Raw genomic sequence first — 17,536 nt, forward strand, 5'->3', positions numbered from 1 at the left:
GCATTTCCTTATCAAGACTGCTCCTTTTGAGATAAAAGCCGGCCTGCCAATGCTGCGGAATACGTTTAAATTTAAACTAATAACACTTCTATTTTTTAAAGCATTCATAGGCTAGTTTCACAGAGAACAGCCTGCCAGAGATCTCCGGATCCGGCATTGCCGGATACTGCTGCCTGCCTGCCGGGCACCAATGACTATTATTGGATCCAGCAGAGATCTGGCCAAAAATCAGGAAATATGCCAAGAATTGGCCAGACATAAACCGCTGCAGAGTTTTTTGTTCGGCTGATTTCTAGTATTCTCTGCCGGAACAGCCGCAGATGTGAAAGTAGACTTACTCTGCCTACTTTTTTTCATCTCTGCCTAAAACTTTTGCACAGTTCTGTATATTAAAAAAAGCACTCACAAGGCAGGGTTTTCACTCACTTCTTTGAGCATGTTACACACGTATATAGTATGAAAGTGACATAACCAACGTACCTGTACAGTCTACGAACCAACAAGTGGCTCATGCTTTTATTGCTTTTATAATAGCATCTTTCATAATCATTCATAAAATAAATACAATCAATACAATTCTAAAGCTAAATGTGCCAAATATCTGGTATCTTATACGCAGATATTCACTTTTCCAGGTTAGCAGTCTCCACCATTCCTATCGCCATTGGTTTATGTTCCTTCCTTTATGGTAATGCATTCTTTGACCCATGTGCCCTCATTCCACATGAACCTTGGAATCCAGAGCCTTTGGTGGTTTAAGGTAAGATTAAGTTTTCTTTAATATCTGTTGATTTCCAATATAGATAACTTCTAGGAATGTGAGAGGTCAGTGGACAGCTGTAAGGGATAAGGTCCTCCAGTTTTTATCCTGTCTTTTAGAGGTCTAGGATCCAAGGCAGATAAGATAACTTCCTCTGGGTCATATATATTTCCTGCCTGCTCTACAAAACCAACCATGCAATACACACACACACACACACACACACACACACACACACACACACAAAAGACCAAATTCAAAGAAAATGAAATCTATGTAATACCAGAGGTCATTTTGGCTCAGTGCTAAAGGGTATTTGCCTCCTGCACTGGTTTTAATTACCTTAAGTTTCCACTCAAGCCCTCAAACCATCCTATTGATTTACTTACTCATTTATTCATTTGTAGCAATAGGTCTATATGTTATAATATTTTACATTTTATTCTGTATTTTATGTATGCAGAAGTTTGCAGATATTGAGCAATGGAATCAGATCCTACAAACCAGATAAAATTCCAATTGGGTCATGAACGTTCTGTAAACTGTTTCCTATTTATAGGCGGCAAATGAACAGTCAGCTCTTGAAGTTGATGTGTTGGAAGCAGAAAAAATGGACAAATGTAAGGATTTGAGCAAGTTTGAGGGTCAAATTGTGATGGCCAGGTCTAAGCATCTCCAAAATGCCAGGTCTTCTTGTTGTGTTTTCCCCATATGCATTGGTTAGTACCTACCAAAAGTGATCCAAGGAAGGACAACCAATGAACTGGTGACAGGGTCATGGACATCAGAGGCTTACTAATGCACATAGGGACTGATGGTTAGCCAATATTGTCCGATCCTACAGAAGAGCCACTGTTCCACAAATTGCTGAAAAAAGTTATGGCTATGATAGAAAGGTTCCGACACCTTTCTATCATAGCCATAACTTTTTTCAGCACTTTCAGCACTCTGTATTCTGAGTGCTCCTGCTGACCTCTGTCACTGCCAAAAGCGCCTACATTAGAGAACTGGGGCCCAGGAAGAAGATTGCCTGGTATGATTAATCATATTATCTTTTACATAATGTGAATTGCTGAGTGTGGACATTTCTTAGAATGAGAAGAGATGGCATCAAGATGCACAATGGAAAGGTTACAAGTGGGCGACGAAGGCAGTGTGATGCTCTCAGCAATGTCCTTCAGTCCAGGTATTCCTGTGGATGTTACTTTGACACGTACTACCTACCTAAACATTATTGAAAACCAAGTGTACCTCTTTTTTTGTAATCATTAGAGATGAGCGAATTTAAAAAAAATTTGATTCTGCCGGTTCGCCAAATCTTCACAAAAAATTTAGTTCAATACGAATTTATTTGCGGCGAATCACGTAAAAAAAAAGGCTATTTCATTGCTGCAGAGAGCCTTTGTAGTGGTGTAAAACACTGTGTCTAGCAGTAACACGCATAGGGAGTCTGCTGTGGTAGTGAAATAATACAGGGGTCGCTCTTAGAATCACTGCATACTTCACTTATTTGGGCAGTCACAGGGCCAAAACTGACCAAATAACTCAAATATGAACTCAGCCTTACAGGTCGATGTTAGCGCCAAGAAGAAGTGCACTCCTTTTACACCGTCATCAGCTGATTCCACATAGATGTCTACAGAACCTGTTCTATTAAAGGCTTATACAAATAGAGCCCCCCGACAGACTGGAGAGGGTGTCAGCAGTAAGTTTGTGTTGACGTCACTGATTATTTTGCCCTTCCTCTGATCCGTCAGAACAATAACCACCAAAAAACGGATTCTGTCTTTTGAGCATCCGCTTTCACTTGGTCAGAATTTGGTCAGTAATCCATCAGTATTGCTAATGCCAAAAAAAACAGGAGTGGATCGAAAACAGAGATGACCGAGTCAACCATTCAAGAACCGCTGGGTTGCTGGTCAAGACATGACCGCTAGATGACACCAGGAGCTCAGGCCTCTCTCTGCAACTCCTGCTGCCACGCCCCTTTACTTTGTTGTGACCTGTACCTGTGCCAGTAACATTTAGGCCTCTGCTACTCCCCTGTGCAGGGCCTGGCACTTCTCTGTCTGACATACTGTTAGATCAGATAAATAAATAAAAAGGAAATTAAAGCACCCTAAAAAAGTCTGTAATTTTGTCACTTCACCACACTGCGGCTAATAAGCCCTTTTTTTTCCACTAATACACGCCAAAAAGGGCTGCAATTTTATCACTTCACCACACAACGGCAAATACTTTTTTTGTGCCACTAATACACGAAAAAAAGGGCTTTAGAACATACAACTGTACCGCTGAACGGCAAATATATTTTTCTTTTGCCAGTAATACACGCCACAAAAGGCTTTAGAACATATAACTGCACCGCTGATCGGCAAATAAATTTTTCTTTTGCCACTAATACACGCCACAAAAGGCTTTAGAACATATAACTGCACTGCTGAACTGCAAATATATTTTTCTTTTGCTACTATTACATGACAAAACAGGCTTTATAACATATAACTACACCGCTGAACGGCAAATATTTTTTTTTACCACTAATACACGCCACAAAAGGCTTTAGAACATATAACTGCACCGCTGAACGGCAAATATTTTTTTCTTTTTCCACTTATACATGCCACAAAAGGCTTATAACATATAAGTGCACTGCTGAATGGCAAATATATATTTTTTTTCCACTTATACATGCCACAAAAGGCTTTAGAACATATAATTGCACCGCTGAATGTCAAGTATAATTTTATTTTGCCACTATTAAATGACAAAAAGGGCTTTAGAACATATAACTGCAGCGCTGAATGGCAAATACATTTTTCTTTTGCCACTAATACATGCCACAAAAGGCTTTAGAACATATAACTGCACCGCTGAACGGCAAATATATTTTACTTTTACCACTAATACACGCCACAAAAGGCTTTAAAACATATAACTGCACCGCTGAATGGCAAATATATTTTTCTTTTGCCACTAATAGACGAAAAAAGTGCTGTCATTTAGCACTTCACCACACAACGGCTAATAAGCCATTTTTCCCCCCTTAATACAAGCCAAAAAATGCTTTAGAACAAATAACTGCACCGCACAAGGGCAAATAAGACGTAGAAATATTTCCTTGTAATAAACCCTGTTAATGGCTGTAACACCCCAATAACAATAACGGTTTGCTGGAATTACAGAGCTGCATAATGGCAATTTGGGTGCCCAGTCAGTGCAGCAAGGTGTAATAGGATTGTTCCTATTACCCAGGCTGTAACCTCCCCTACTGAACCCTGGTTAACATAAATGCTGTGGATTGATTCCTCCATATCCTTTCCCTACACCTTGAATAATCTTTCGCTACACTTGTAAATCGTTTTTTTAGCACAATGACGTTTTTTCTAGCACTGTCCCTAGCACCTGCTGGCGTCTCTCCCTGCACTAAGTACACTGGAAAATGGCAGAATTCAAAAGATAAGTGCAAAGCTGAACAGCGAATATATTTTTATTTTGCCACTAATACATGGCAAACAGGGCTTTAGAATATATCACTGCACCGCTAAACGCCAGTTAGGCCCTAATTGTTTTTCAACTTTTACACAACACAAAAGGCTTTCCAACAGATAAGTGCAACGCTGAACAGCGAATATATTTTTATTTTGCCACTAATACATGGCAAACAGAGCTTTAGAATATATCACTGCATCGCACAAGGGTAAATATATTTTTCTTTTGCCACTAATACACGGCAAAAAGGACTTTACAAAATATAACTGCACAGCACAAGGGCAAATAAGCCGTACTGTAGAAATATTTCCTTGTAATAAACCCTGTTAATGGCTGTATCAATACAGTCATTAACAATAACAAGAACGGTTTGCTGGAATTACAGAGCTGTATAATGGCAATTTGGATCCCCAGTCAGTGCACCAAGGTGTAATAGGATGGTTCCTATTACCCAGTCTGTAACCTCCCCTACTGAACCCTGTTCTATACAAATGCTGTGGAACGATTCCTCCGTATCCTTTCCCTGCACTTATAAATCGTTTTTTTACCACACTCAAGTCATTCCTATCACTGTCGCTAGCACCTGCAGATGTCTCTCCCTGCACTAAGTACACTGGTAAATGGCAGAATCTAAGATGGCTGCCGCTATTTATAGGGCTGTGACATCACAGGGCTGTCTGGCTGTTCAATGGCTGCATGCATGGCATTATGGGTGATCACGCCTTCCCAGTGTTCCTTGCTCCATGTCCTCACATGTGCAGCAGCCATTTTAGGAAAAAATGTGATTCGTTATCACGAAGCGCGAGGAAATTCAGATTCGGTGCGAATCGAATTTTTCCTGAAATTCGGATCGAATTCCACTTTGTCAAATTCGATTCGCTCATCTCTAGTAATCATACTCTCTACTGACAATGGCATAAGCGGAATAATATCATATGCACACTCTGAGACAGTTTGAGGAACATGGCAAAGAGCTATTGACTTGGCATCCAATCACGCATCTGTTCGATATGCTAGAAAAATAAGTATGATACACAAACATCCTACCTAGCGACCAGCAAGGCTTAAGGAAATGTGTCAAAAAATAAACCCTTGCTTTTATGTTAAATATATTTTGAAGACTCTTTGGTGATTTTATTTAAATGTTCTATGTCACTTTGAATGCTTAAAAAAAACTAAAATGCTGCAGGTTTCACACTTCCCACTGTGCCTAATAACACTCTACAACTTTCTGTTCTGTACAGGTCACATTTAAGCAGTAATCTGAGAGGTAACACCTTTGCATAGATAACACAGGATCCACCATTCACAACAGTTGGTGGTCACAGTTTATCTACTTTCCCTCCCTGCACAATGACATCTGCACAGGTCACAGAACATGTCTAGAATCTCTTACATAGATTTCAATGAGCATCTCCTGTCCATTGTATTTATGGTCCATGTTGCTGCTGTAAAGCATATTTTTAAATGCTGTTAACAGTAGCTTTCCTTCATAATCACATACAGAAAAAAAGATTAAAATAATATAAAATAATCAGAAAATAAAAGCATAATTAGAAAAAATATGTAACAGTAATCGGTGTTAATTAGTAAAAGAAATATAGGTGACACTTTCCCTTTAAAGGCGTTTTCGTGGTAGTCAATATTGATGACCTTATTGACTTATCCTTAGGACAGGATTCCTGACACATATCTTCAATATCAGATAAGCGGGTGTCTGATTCCTGACACATCTGCTAATCAGATGATTGCAGGGGCCTCAGGTCACCGTAATCAAGCTCACCTCCAAAACACTATGCAGTGTCTGTGCCTGGTTACTGCAGCTATCTCCCACCCCAATCCATAGGATAGGTCATCAATATTAATGTCCAGAAATCCCCTTTAAAGGATCTGCTGTTAATATTGTAGGGCCATAACCCACAGGACACCTTCAGAGGTCATGTGGAATCCATATCTCGACCTGTTATATAGTTTTGGCGGCACAAAAAAACCTCCACAATATTAGGCAGTTTTAATATTATAGCTGATGAGTATATAGTGAGAAACAAAAGTATTTGAACACCCTGTGATTTTGCAAGTTCTCCCACTTAGAAATCATAGAGGGGTCTGAAATTCACATTGTGGGTCCATTCCCACTCTGAGAGACAGAATAAATAAAAAAATCAGGAAATCACATTGTATGATTTTTAAAGAATTTATTTGTCTTGCACTGCTGAGAAACAACAAGAATTCTGGCTCTCAAAGACCTGTTACTGTGCCTTTAAAAAGTCCACCTCTACTCCACTCATTAATCTAACTTAGTAGCACCTGTCTGAGGTCTTTAAAGACACCTGTACACCCCACAGTCAGTCAGACACCAACCACTACCATGGGCAAGACCAAAGAGCTGTCAAAAGACACCAGAGACAAAATTGTGAACCCCCAAAAAGTTCTACTTTGGTCTCATCTGACCACATGACTTTCTCCCATGCCTCCTCTGGATCATCCAGATGGTCATTGGCAAACTTTAGACGGGCCTGGACATGTGATGACTTGAGCAGGGGAACCTTCCATGCAATGCATGATTTGAAACCATGACGGCGTAGTGTTCGACCGACAGTGACCTTTGAAACTGTGGTCCCAGATCTCTTCATGTCATTGACCAGCTCCTCCCTTGTAGTTCTGGGCTGATTCCTCACCTTTCTTATCATCAGTGATACCCCACGAGGTGAGATCTTGCATGGAGCCCCAGTCCGAGGGAGACTGACAGTCGTCTTTAGCCTCTTCCATTTTCTAACAATTGCTCCAACAGTTGATCTATTTTCACCAAGCTGCTTGGCAATTGCCCCGTAGCCCTTTCCAGCCTGTTGGAGGTCCACAATTTTGTCTCTGGTGCCTTTTGACAGCTCTTTGGTCTTGCCCATGGTAGTGGTTGGTGTCTGACTGACTGTGGGGTGTACAGGTGTCTTTAAAGAGCTCAGACAGGTGCTACTAAGTTAGATTAATGAATGGAGTAGAGGTGGACTTTTTAAAGGCACAGTAACAGGTCTTTAAGAGCCAGAATTCTTGCTGTTTCTCAGGTGTTCAAATACTTATGTTCAGCAGTGCAAGACAAATAAATTCTTCAAAATCATACAATGTGATTTCCTTATTTTTTTTTTATTCTGTCTCTGAGTGGGAATGCACCTACAATTTGAATTTCAGACCCCTCCATGATTTCTAAGTGGGAAAACTTGCAAAATCGCAGGGTGTTCAAATACTTCTGTTCCTCACTGTATATGCAATCAAATTTAGGGGAAACATATATAATTACATGACACTCACCTGATTATATTTTAGAGGAAAAGCTGGTTATACAGTTATAGACGTTGGCGAAATTTTACAGGATATGTGCGATGATGTTAAAATTCAATGTAATGAAATTCATTTCAAAGAGTATTCAGTATAGATGGTGCTTGATATCATCTAGTACACTGTTTGGGAAACTTCTGCCCTGAGCAAAGCTTGACTGAAGCATGACTGTTTGCACCTGCCAAGTGACACCTATGAGAGTTTTCATTTTTGACTCATTAAAAAAAGAATCCATTATAAAGATAAAAAATAAAATTTTATGATGTCACATAAGTGCATATATCTTGAATAGTACAAACTGTATACTGCCAGCAGTGGGATGTGGAGCTGTATTACATTTTTGGCAGTGATCACCGAACATTATGTCCCAATGATGCAATTTTCAAAATAAAAAAGGACTTGTGCAATGAAACCCCCAGCTCTCATTAGAGATGTAATTTACCGTGCTGGCAAATTAATGGAAATCTATCCTGTTACACTTATCCCCAGTAGAGCTTTAGTTAAGGTAATATCAGGACATATAGTACATATGGGAAAAAGTAGTCTGACATGTACTCAACCCACTGAGTGACTGGAGAGGTTTAGAACAAGAATCCTCCTTTCATTGAAATGATTGATGGGGACTTTTTTCATTTATTTTTAAGACCCTTATTTAGTAGACAAATGCTTGAGTTACGTGAGAGAGTTTAAAAGGGCTTTCCGAGACTTTAATACTGATACATAGTAACATAGTAAATAAGGCCGAAAAAAGACATTTGTCCATCCAGTTCGGCCTGTCATCCTGCAAGTTGATCCAGAGAAAGGCAAAAAAAAAAACTGTGAGGTAGAAGCCAATTTTCCTCACTTTAGGGGAATAAGAAATTCCTTCCCGACTCCAATGACCTATCCTCAGTACCTAATCGGTGTGAGTCCAATATCCAGGACCCCTGCCATTCAGCTGTTTAAAAAGGCACTCTCAGCTTTTCCTAGGCCAGTGACAACACGTTCATCAGTTACAAGGCTTAGGATACCAAGCACAGCCGCTATCAAATATGTGGCACTGTGCATGGTAAGCTGCTAGAAGAATGCGGTGCCCACAGGAGAGCTGGTGCCTATTTAAGGGCTTCTTTATAAGAAAAAGTGGGAAATATAATAATGTAATATTTGGAACAACATACATTAAAATATAATGAAATGTATATTGTAATTTAACCCCTTAGGGACCCGTGACGTATCGGTACGGCATGGTTCCCGAGTCCTTAAGGACTCATGATGTACCGGTACGTCATGTGTTGTTCCAATCACCGGCGCCCGGCGGTGATCGGAACAAGGTGCCTGCTCAAATCCTTGAGCAGGCACCTCGGCTAAATGCTCGGGGGGGTCCCGTGACCCCCCCCGTGTCAGCGATCACCGCTAACCGCAGGTCAATTCAGACCTGCGGTTTGCGGCTTTTACCTGGTGCGGCGGCGGTGGTGCCATCGGGTCCCCATGGGGCTGTGGGGGGGACCTGATGGCAAGTTTCAAGTAAAAATAAACAAAAACGTCATTTTCCCCAAATAAAGTTAATTTTTTTTTGTAAAAAATAGGGAGAAAAAAAAAGTATACATATTAAGTATCGCCGCGTCCGTATCGACCGGCTCTATAAAAATATCACATGACCTAATCCCTCAGATGAACACCGTAAAAAATAAAAAATAAAAACTGTGCTAAATAAACCTTTTTTTGTCATCTTACATCACAAAAGTACAACAGCAAGCGATCAAAAAGGCGTTTGCCCACCAAAATAGTACCAATCTAACCGTCACCTCATCCCACAAAAAATGAGCCCCTACCTGAGATCATTTCCCAAAAAAGAAGAAAACTATGGCACAGAATATGGAGACACTAAAACATTTTTTTTTTTGTTTTAAAAAAGTTGTTATTGTGCAAAACTTACATAAATAAAAAAAAAGTATACATATTTGGTATCGCCGCGTTCGTATCGACCGACTCTATAAAAATATTCCATGACCTAACCCCTCAGATAAACACCGTAAAAAATAAAAAATAAAAACTGTGCTAAATAAACAATTTTTTGTCACCTTACATCACAAAAAGTGTAATAGCAAACGATCAAAAAATCATATGCACCCCAAAATAGCGCCAATCAAACCGTCATCTCATCCCGCAAAAAATTAGACCCTACCTAAGATAATCGCCCAAAAACTGAAAAAACTATGGCTCTCAGACTATGGAGACAGTAAAACATAATTTTTTTTTTGTTTCAAAAATGATATTATTGTGAAAAACTTACATAAATAAATAAAGTATACATATTAGGTATCGCCGCGTCCGTATCGACCGGCTCTATAAAAATATTACATGACCTAACCCCTCAGATGAACACCGTAAAAAAATTTTTAATAAAAACTGTGCTAAATAAACCATTTTTTGTCACCTTACATCACAAAAAGTGTAATAGCAAGCGATCAAAAAGTCACACGCACCCCAAAATAGTGCCAATAAAACCGTCATCTCATCCGGCAAAAATCATACCCTACCCAAGGTAATCGCCCAAAAACTGAAAAAATTATGGCTCTCAGACTATGGAAACACTAAAACATGATTTTTTTTGCTTAAAAAATGAAATCATTGTGTAAAACTTACATAAATAAATAAAAAGTATACATATTTGGTATCGCCGCGTCCGTATCGACTGGCACTATAAAAATATCACATGACTTAACCCCTCAGATGAACACCGTAAAAAATGAAATCATTGTGTAAAACTTACATAAATAAATAAAAAAGTATACATATTAGGTATCCCCGCATCCATATCGACTGGCACTATAAAAATATCACATGATCTAATCCCTCAGATGAACACCGTAAAAAGTTTTAAATAAAAACTGTGCTAAATAAACAATTTTTTGTCACCTTACATCACAAATTTTTTTATAGCAAGCGATCAAAAAGTCACACGCACCCCAAAATAGTGCCAATAAAACCGTCATCTCATCCCGCAAAAATCATACCCTACACAAGGTAATCGCCCAAAAACTTAAAAAAATTGGTCTCTCAGACTATGGAAACACTAAAACATGATTTTTTTGGCATCAAAAATGAAATCATTGTGTAAAACTTACATAAATAAATAAAAAGTATACATATTAGGTATCGCCGCATCCGTGACAACCTGGTCTATAAAAATATCACATGATCTAACCTTTCAGCTGAATGTTGTAAATAACAAAAAATAAAAACTGTGCCAAAACAGCTATTTCTTGTTATCTTGCCTCACAAAAAGTGTAATACAGGGAGTGCAGAATTATTAGGCAAATGAGTATTTTGACCACATCATCCTCTTTATGCATGTTGTCTTACTCCAAGCTGTGTAGGCTCGAAAGCCTACTACCAATTAAGCATATTAGGAGATGTGCATCTCTGTAATGAGAAGGGGTGTGGTCTAATGACATCAACACCCTATATCAGGTGTGCATAATTATTAGGCAACTTCCTTTCCTTTGGCAAAATGGGTCAAAAGAAGGACTTGACAGGCTCAGAAAAGTCAAAAATAGTGAGATATCTTGCAGAGGGATGCAGCACTCTTAAAATTGCAAAGCTTCTGAAGCGTGATCATCGAACAATCAAGCGTTTCATTCAAAATAGTCAACAGGGTCGCAAGAAGCGTGTGGAAAAACCAAGGCGCAAAATAACTGCCCATGAACTGAGAAAAGTCAAGCGTGCAGCTGCCAAGATGCCACTTGCCACCAGTTTGGCCATATTTCAGAGCTGCAACATCACTGGAGTGCCCAAAAGCACAAGGTGTGCAATACTCAGAGACATGACCAAGGTAAGAAAGGCTGAAAGACGACCACCACTGAACAAGACACACAAGCTGAAACGTCAAGACTGGGCCAAGAAATATCTCAAGACTGATTTTTCTAAGGTTTTATGGACTGATGAAATGAGAGTGAGTCTTGATGGGCCAGATGGATGGGCCCGTGGCTGGATTGGTAAAGGGCAGAGAGCTCCAGTCCGACTCAGACGCCAGCAAGGTGGAGGTGGAGTACTGGTTTGGGCTGGTATCATCAAAGATGAGCTTGTGGGGCCTTTTCGGGTTGAGGATGGAGTCAAGCTCAACTCCCAGTCCTACTGCCAGTTTCTGGAAGACACCTTCTTCAAGCAGTGGTACAGGAAGAAGTCTGCATCCTTCAAGAAAAACATGATTTTCATGCAGGACAATGCTCCATCACACGCGTCCAAGCACTCCACAGCGTGGCTCGCAAGAAAGGGTATAAAAGAAGAAAATCTAATGACATGGCCTCCTTGTTCACCTGATCTGAACCCCATTGAGAACCTGTGGTCCATCATCAAATGTGAGATTTACAAGGAGGGAAAACAGTACACCTCTCTGAACAGTGTCTGGGAGGCTGTGGTTGCTGCTGCACGCAATGTTGATGGTGAACAGATCAAAACACTGACAGAATCCATGGATGGCAGGCTTTTGAGTGTCCTTGCAAAGAAAGGTGGCTATATTGGTCACTGATTTGTTTTTGTTTTGTTTTTGAATGTCAGAAATGTATATTTGTGAATGTTGAGATGTTATATTGGTTTCACTGGTAAAAATAAATAATTGAAATGGGTATATATTTGTTTTTTGTTAAGTTGCCTAATAATTATGCACAGTAATAGTCACCTGCACACACAGATATCCCCCTAAAATAGCTAAAACTAAAAACAAACTAAAAACTACTTCCAAAAATATTCAGCTTTGATATTAATGAGTTTTTTGGGTTCATTGAGAACATGGTTGTTGTTCAATAATAAAATTAATCCTCAAAAATACAACTTGCCTAATAATTCTGCACTCCCTGTATAGAGCAACCAAAAATCATATGTACCCTAAACTAGTACCAACAATACTGCCACCCTATCCTGTAGTTTCTAAAATGGGGCCACTTTTTTGGAGTTTGTACTCTAGGGGTGCATCAGGGGGGCTTCAAATGGGACATGGTGTCAAAAAAACCAGTCCAGCAAAATCTGCCTTCCAAAAACCGTATGGCATTCCTTTCCTTCTGCGCCCTGCCGTGTGCCCGTACAGCTGTTTACGACCACATATGGGGTGTTTCTGTAAACTACAGAATCAGGGCCATAAATATTGAGTTTGGTTTGACTGTTAACCCTTGCTTTGTAACTGTAAAAAAATTATTAAAATGGAAAATCTGCCAAAAAAGGGAAATTTTGAAATTGTATCTCTGTTTTCCATTAATTCTTGTGGAACACCTAAAGGGTTAACAAAGTTTGTAAAATCAGTTTTGAATACCTTGAGGGGTGTAGTTTATAGAATGGTGTCATTTTTAAGTGGTTTCTATTATGTAAGACTCGCAAAGTGACTTCAGACCTGAACTGGTCCCTAAAAATTTGCTTCTAAACTTCTAAGCCTTGTAACATCCCCAAAAAATAAAATATCATTCCCAAAATGATCCAAACATGAAGTAGACATATGGGGAATGTAAGGAAATAACTATTTTTGGAGGTATTACTTTGTATTATAGAAGTAGAGAAATTGAAACTTGCAATTTTTTACAAATTGTTGGTAAATTAGGTATTTTTTTATAAATAAAAATGTTTTTTTTTTACTTCATTTTACCAGTGTCATGAAGTACAATATATGAAGAAAAAACTATCTCAGAATGGCCTGGATAAGTCAAAGCGTTTTAAAGTTATCACCACTTAGGCTGAGTTCACACGGGCGAGATTTCCGCGCGGGTGCAATGCGGGAGGTGAAAGCATTGCACCCGCACTGAATCAGGACCCATTCATTTCTATGGAGCTGTACTTGTGCGTTGCGTGAAAATCGCAGCATGTTCTATATTCAGCGTTTTTCACGCAACGCAGGCCCCATAGAAGTGAATGGGGTTGCATGAAAATCGCAAGCATCCGCAAGCAAGTGCGGATGCGGTGCGATTTTCACGCACGGTTGCTAGGAGACGATCGGGATGGAGACCCGATAATTATTATTTTCCCTTATAACATGGTTATAAGGGAAAATAATAGCATTCTGAATACAGAATGCATAGTAAAATAGCGCTGGAGGGGTTAAAAAAATAATAATAATAATTTAAATCACCTTAGTCCACTTGATCGCGCTGCCCGGCTTCTCATCTGTCTCCTTTGTTGAACAGGACCTGTGGTGAGCATTCATTACAGGAACAGGACCTGTGGTGACGTCATGGTGATGGATCATGTGATGGATCATGTGATCACCGGAGTGACGTCACCACAGGTCCTGTTCCTGTAATCAATGCTCACCACAGGTCCTGTTCAACAAAGGAGACAGACGAGAAGCCGGGCAGCGCGATCAAGTGGACTAAGGTGAGTTAAATAATTTTATTTATTTTTTTAACCCCTCCAGCGTTATTTTACTATGCATTCTGTATTCAGAATGCTATTATTTCCCCTTATAACCATGTTATTAGGAAAAATAATACAATTTTCAGAACACCGATCCCAAGCCCGAACTTCTGTGAAGAAATTTTGGGTTTAGGTACCAAACATGCGCGATTTTTCTCACGCGAGTGCAAAACGCATTACAATGTTTTGCACTCGCACGGAAAAATCGCGCGTGTTCCTGCAATGCACCCGCACATTTTCCCGCAACGCCCGTGTGAACTCAGCCTTAAAGTGACACTGGTCAGATTTGCAAAAAATGGCCAAGTCCAGAAGGTGAAATTGGGCCGAGTGCTTAAGGGTTAAAGAAGAAGAAGATTGTATTTACATACAGTGGTGCTTGAAAGTTTGTGAACCCTTCAGAATTTTCTATATTTCTGCATAAATTTGACCTAAAGCTACAGTAGATTTGCACACGTCCTAAAAGTAGATAAAGATAACCAAATCAAACAAATGAGTAAAATGATTCAATATCACATGTCTGTGGGTGGTAAAAATATGTGAACCTTTAGGATTAGCAGATAATTTGAAGGAGAAATTAGAATCAGGTGTTTTCAATCAATGAGATGACAATCAGGTGTGAGTGGGTGACCTGTTTTATTTAAAGAACAGGGATGTATCAAAGTCTGATCTTCACAACATGTTTGTGGAATTGTATCATGGCACAAATTTTGGAGATTTCTGAGGACCTCAGAAGAAGAGTTGTTGATGCTCAACAGGCTGGAAAAGTTTACAAAACCTACTAATTGAAACTACTACGTGGGGGGAATAAGGGGGCATAACTACTGAGTGTGTAGGGGTTTTATGGTGGTCTTGAGCAGCCGCAGGAGGGAGGTTGCGGGGAAGTTGCTTTCTTATTCAAAACTTTGCTATGGGTCCCAGCCTTTTCTATTTATACTCCTGCTTCTACCACTTATATTTTTAGGCATTTACATTTACTAAAAAATACGCTACGGGCTGTCATCCCTTAAGGAAGTAGAGAAAGGATGGAAAGAATATGCCATCATCTCTTAACAGACCAAGAGACGTATTGTTCTGGCTCTTAACAGTTGGGCAGGGGAGAATGTAAGAAAAAAAGGACAATAAATCACCGTAATGTAACATTTCTGGATGCTCCTAAAATCTACATGTAAAAACACTGGTCAGACTATAAAAGGATCAGCTGTTTTCAGGCATTTGGCTTTTTCTTGTAGCAATTTACTGTACAATGGTCTGCATTTCAGCAAATGCACGGTCAACTGTGCAAACAGCATATAAATAATGAGGATTTCTTACAATGGGAATTCATCCTAACAACAGGCTCAAGATTCTGACAGCTCTAATGGGATGAAATATACACAGAAACGCCTTTCTGAGTAATGACACATATCCTCTGTTTGGATGTTTGCAAAATTTCACCAATCTGTAGGTGTCTTTTCAGCCATAGAAATTATATTACACACTGAGGATTTAACTCCTGTCGTCCGATTATAAATGATGTGGTATTCACAAAATCCTATTATGACTTTTGCTACAGTCTGGTTATTATGTTTAAAGACATACACATTTTGAATAGTATTAGTGCACAGAAATTTTTTGTCTTTTTTATATGATTTTGTGTTCTCAATCGTGTACAAATAGAGGCATCACCTGTGATTGCCATGAGTTATATGGAGAAGGTGGACCCCAGCCTAATCACTTTTATGTTACATATTTAACCGTTTCACGACTGCAATCTGTATATATACGTGATAGCTGCACATGCCCCGTGCAGCTACCACGTATATACACGTTCTGGCAGCTCTTTAATCCAAGCGCTGCAAAGCGCTTGGATTTAAACTTCTGCCCCTGTCCTGCTGCTGTCACGGACAGCATACAGTGCGGTAATGCCGGCAAGGGGCCAATCAGAGTGGCCCCTTGCCGGCAATCGATCCGATTGGTTAGTCTGTGCAGACTAACCAATCGGATCGCGGCAGTGTTAAAATGCCGGTTTCAGGCTCTGATCTGCGCTCTGCAGATCAGAGCCTGAAATCGGTAATGTGTCCTGAAGCCCCCGATCTGTGCCCCCTCCTTGTTCATGTCCTGCCCCCGATGCGGTCCTGCCCCGATCTGTGCCCGCTCCTTGTTCTTGTCCTGCCCCCGATGCGGTCCGCCCCCTCCTGCACCGATCTGTGCCTCCTTCTTGTCCATCATCTTATCCTGCCCACCCCCATGCGGTCCGCCCCCTCCTGCCCCGATCTGTAATTTGTAAAATGCTGCCTCCCCTCCCCTCTTTCCAGCGCTGCCCCCGATCGGTCCCCCTTCTGTGTGTGATGGCGGCGGCTCCATTCCTGAGCCGCCGCCATCAGCAGCGTGTGTCAGCTCTATGCTGACACTGCTGTAACCCCATAGATGCCGCAGTAGCGGCATCCATGGGGGTGATAGAGGGAGGGGGCCCCCTCTCTCTCAACCATCAGGGCTGCTGCGATCGCAGCGCCCGATGGTTGCCATGGCAACCGGACGCTTTGCAAAGGCGTCCGGTTGCCATGGTATAGGCGTCCAGTGCTGCCACCTACAGGCATCTGATTGTATTATACTTTGCAATGCAAGAGCATTGCAAAGTATAGTACAACCATCAGCCCCACTGGATCTTCAAGATCCAAGAGGGAACTGATAAAAAAAAAATGTGAAAATTATAAAAGTAAAAATAAATAAATAAAAATGTAAAAAATAAATTTCCTTTTCCTATAAAAAAAAAACAAAACAAAAAAAAAACTAACAAAAAACACACATATTAGGTGTCACCGCGTCCGTAACGACCATCTCTATAAATATATCACATCATCAACCCCGTCCAATAAACACCATAAAAAATAAAAACGGTGTAAAAAAAATAAGCCATTTTTGTCACCTTACATCACAAAAAGTGCAACACCAAGCGACCAAAAAAGGCGAATATACCCCAAAATAGTACCAATCAAACCGTTACCTCATCCCGCAAAAAATGAGCCCATATTTAAGACAATCGCCCAAAAAATAAATAAGCTATGGCTCTCAGACTATGGAGACACTAAAACATCATTTTTTTGGTTTCAGAAATGCTATTATTGTGTAAAACTTAAATAAATAAGAAAAAGTATACATATTGGGTATTGCCACATCCGTAACGATCTGCTCTATAAAACTGTCACATGACCTAACCCCTCAGATGAACGCTGTAAAAAAAAAAAAAAAAAAATGTTCCAAAACAGCCAATTTTTTGGCCACCTTGTCCCATAAAGTGTAATAATGAATGATCAAAAAATCCTATGTACCCAAAAATGGTACCAATAAAAACCTCAACTCTTTCTGCAAAAAATGAGCCCCTGCACAAGACGATCGGTAGAAAAATAAAAAACATATGGCGTTCAGAAAACCAATCCAGCAAAATCTGCCTTCCAAAAACCATACGGTGTTCCTTTCCTTCTGCGCCCTGCCATGCGCCCTTACATCAGTTTACGACCACATGTGGGGTGTTTCTGTAAACCGCAGAATCAGAGTAATAAATATTGAGTTTTGTTTGGCTGTTAACCTTTAATGTGT

The sequence above is a fragment of the Bufo bufo genome, chromosome 7 (genome assembly GCF_905171765.1).
Source record: "Bufo bufo chromosome 7, aBufBuf1.1, whole genome shotgun sequence".
NCBI classification, from domain to species: Eukaryota; Metazoa; Chordata; class Amphibia; order Anura; family Bufonidae; genus Bufo; species Bufo bufo.